We start from the raw sequence: 4,196 nt of genomic DNA on the forward strand, positions 1-4,196 counted from the left end.
GGACAACTGGGGGAAAGTGTTGTGGTCAGATGAGACCAAAATGGAGCTCTTTGGCATCAACTCAACTCGCTGTGTTTGGAGGAGGAGGAATGCTGCCTATACCCCAAGAACACCATCCCCACCGTCAAACATGGAGGTGGAAACATTATGCTTTGGGGGTGTTTTTCTGCTAAGGGGACAGGACAACTTCACCGCATCAATGGACGGGGCCATGTACCATCAAATCTTGGGTGAGAACCTCCTTCCCTCAGCCAGGGCATTGAAAATGGGTCGTGGACGGGTATTCCAGCATGACAATGACCCAAAACACACGGCCAAGGCAACAAAGGAGTGGCTCAAGAAGAAGCACATTAAGGTCCTGGAGTGGCCTAGCCAGTCTCCAGACCTTAATCCCATAGAAAATCTGTGTAGGGAGCTGAAGGTTCGAGTTGCCAAACGTCAGCCTCGAAACCTTAATGACTTGGAGAAGATCTGCAAAGAGGAGTGGGACAAAATCCCTCCTGAGATGTGTGCAAACCTGGTGGCCAACTACAAGAAACGTCTGACCTCTGTGATTGCCAACAAGGGTTTTGCCACCAAGTACTAAGTCATGTTTTGCAGAGGGTTCAAATACTTATTTCCCTCATTAAAATGCAAATAATTTTATAATTTTTTTACATGCGTTTTTGTGGATATTTTTGTTGTTATTCTGTCTCTCACTGTTCAAATAAACCTACCATTAAAATTATAGACTGATCATTTCTTTGTCAGTGGGCAAACATACAAAATCAGCAGGGGATCAAATACTTTTTTCCCCTCACTGTATATCAAAAAGTAACACATGAAAATGATGTAACAATAACGAAGCTCTATACAGAGGGTACCAGTACTGAGTAAATGTGCTGGTTTACAGGTTTGTCGAGGTAATTTGTAAAGGGACTATGCATAGATAATTAACAGCGAGTAGTAGCAGTGTAAAAACAAAGGCGGGGGGGGGGGTCAATGTAAATAGTCCGGGTGGCCTTTTGATTAATTGTTCAATAGTCTTATGGCTTGATTGTAGAAGCTGTTAAGGAGTTTTTTGGTCTTAGACTTGGCTTCTCCGGTACCACTTGCTGTGCGGTTGCAAAGAGAACAGTTGATGACATGGGTGACCGGAATCTTTGAGAATTTTTTGGGCCTTCCTCTGTCACTGCCTAGTATATAGTTCCTGTAATGTACGGGGCCATACGCACGACCCTCTGTAGCGCCTCACGGTCAGATGCCGAGCAGTTGCCATACCAGGTGGTGATGCAACCGGTCAGGATGCTCTCGATGATGCAGTTGTATAACTTTTTGAGGATCTGGGGACACATGCCAAATCTTTTCTGTCTCCTGAGGGGGAAAAGGTGTTGTCGTGCCCTCTTCACAACTGTCTTGGTGTGTTTGGACCAAGGATAGTTCGTTGGAGATGTGGACACCAAGGAACTTGAGACTCTCGACCCGCTCCTCTTCAGCCCAGTCGATGTTAATCGGGGCTTGTTCGGCCCTCCTTTTCCTATAGTCCATGATCAACTCCTTTGTCTTGCTCACATTGAGGGAGAGGTTGTTTTCCTTGCCCCACACTGCCAGGTCTCTGACCTCCCCCCTATAGGCTGTCTCATCATTGTCAGTGATCAGGCCTACCACTGTTGTGTTGTCAGGAAACTTAATGATGGTGTTGGATTCGTTCATGGCCACGCATTCGTGGGTGTACGGGGAGTACAGGAGGGGACTAAACACGCACCCCTGAGGGGCCCCAGTATTGAGGATCAGAGTGGCAGATGTGTTGTAGCCTACCCTTACCACATGGGGCGGCCCATCAGGAAGTCCAGGATCCAGTTGCAGAGGGAGGTGTGTTTAGTCCCAGGATCCTTTGCTTAGTGATGAGCTTTGTGGGCACTATGATGTTGAACGCTGAGCTGTAGTCAATGAACAGCATTCTCACATAGGTGTTCCTTTTGTCAGGGTGGGAAAGGGTAGTGTGGAGTGCGATTGAGATTGCATCATCTGTGAATATGTTGGGGCAGTAGGCAAATTGGAATGGGTCTAGGGTTTCCGGGATGATGGTGTTGATCTGAGCCATGACCAGCCTTTCAAAGTACTTCATGGCTACCGACATCAGTGCTACGGAGCGGTAAGCATTTAGGCAGGTTACTTTCGCTTTCTTGGGTACAGGGACTATGGTGGTCTGTTTGAAACATGTAGGTATTACAGACTCAGTCACGGAGAGATTAAAAATGTCAGTGAAGACACTTTCCAGTTGGTCAGCGCATGCTTTGAGTACACGTCTTGGTAATCCATCTGGCCACGCAGCTTTGTGAATTTTGACCTGTTTTAAGGTCTTGCTCACATTGGCTATGGAGAGCATGATCACATATTCATCGAGAACAGCTGGTGCACTCATGCATGCTTCAGTGTTGCTTGCCTCGAAGTGAGCATGAAAGGCATTTAGCTCGTCTGGTAGGCTCGCTTCACTGGGCAGCTCATGGCTGGGATTCCCTTTGTAGTCTGTAATATTTTTCAAACCCTGCCACATCTGACGAGTGTCAGAGCCTGTGTAGTAGGATTCAATCTTGGTCCTGTATTGATGCTTTGCCTCTTTGATGGTTCATCTGAGGGTATAGCGGGATTTCTTATAAGTGTCCGGATTAGTGTCCCGCTCCTTGAAAGCGGCAGCTCTATCCTTTAGCTCGGTGCGAATGTTGCCTGTAATCCATGGCCTCTGGTTGGAAAATGTGCGTACTATCACTGTGGGGACAACGTCGTCAATGCACTTATTGATAAAGCTGGTGACTGAGGTGGTCTACTCCTCAATGCCATTGGCTGAATCCTGGAACATATTCCAGTCTGTGCTAGCAAAACAGTCCTGTAGCATAGCATCCGTGTCATATGACCACTTCCGTATTGAGCGAGTCACTGGTACTTCCTGCTATAGTTTTTGCTTGTGAGCAGAAATCGGGAGTATATCATTATTTTCCTCTGGTTGCACATGTGACATGCTGGTAGAAATGAGGTAAAACGAATTAAAGTTTGCATGCATTAAAGTCCCCGGCCACTAGGAGCGGCGCTTCTGGATGAGCAGTTTCTTGTTTGCTTATAGCCTTATACAGCTCATTGAGTGTAGTCTTAGCGCCAGCATCGGTTTGTGGGGGTAAATTAAACTAAAGAGAAGGATAATCTTAAAGCCTTATACAGCTCATTGAGTGTGGTCTTAGTGCCAGCATCGGTTTGTGGGGTAAATTAAACTAAAGAGAAGGATAATCTCTTAAATCAGCTCAATCAAATCTGAAATGGTGAGAAGTGGTCCAATCTGACTACTAACACAGATATTTGATCCTATTAGTGCTTAGCGGTCCCTGTGGTTGGAAACATACATGATAGCACAGGAGGCTGCTGAGGGGAGAACGGTTCATAATAACGTTCGGAATGGAGCAAATGGTATGGCATCAAACACCTGAAAACCATGTGTTTGATACAATTCAACTGATTCAGCCCCAGCTTTTACCACGAGCCCATTCTCCCCAATTAAGGTCCCACCAACCTCCTATGCATGATAGTCACTAGATGGCCTTGCTAGAAAGGACAAACGTGCCAATATAGTTAGCAATGATAATGGAGTCCATAAAGTATGCAGTTCATCATTTAGGTTTGGGTTATCATGAAGGTTAATGGTTGTAAAGGGGATTTTCCAGGTGAACAAAAGGGAGAGCAGTATATCATATTAATCTAAATCATTTCAGTTTATTACAAGAATTCAGGGAGAACATCTCCAGAGCAGAAGCCAAGAGAAATGTCTAACAGGCTTCTCTGAGAGGGCACTTATATATTAATCCCACAGCACCGAGTGTTGAGTAAACACCAGCCCGAGAGGCTTGTAGGAAGTCACAACATCAGCTGCTACAGAATCACAGTGTCACAGATACATTATCAGTGAGTTCTCTGCGAAGTCTTTCAGCAAACTTTAACCATAACATTCAACACTGGCAGACATTTGATTCTGGCAGTTAAACAGGTCAAAGGAAGGAACATCATTACTTAGTAACAGTAAATCAAATACAGGAAAATGATTAATCAAACATTTCCCATTACAATGGTTTAAGTCACATGTGGTAGAAAAGAGGAAGAAAAACCCACCAGTACGAGAGTGTAAGCCTTCGGCAGCTTGTCCTTGATGAGTTGGACTATGGCCATAATGC

The sequence above is a fragment of the Salmo trutta genome, chromosome 37 (assembly GCF_901001165.1).
Source record: "Salmo trutta chromosome 37, fSalTru1.1, whole genome shotgun sequence".
Lineage (NCBI taxonomy): Eukaryota > Metazoa > Chordata > Actinopteri > Salmoniformes > Salmonidae > Salmo > Salmo trutta.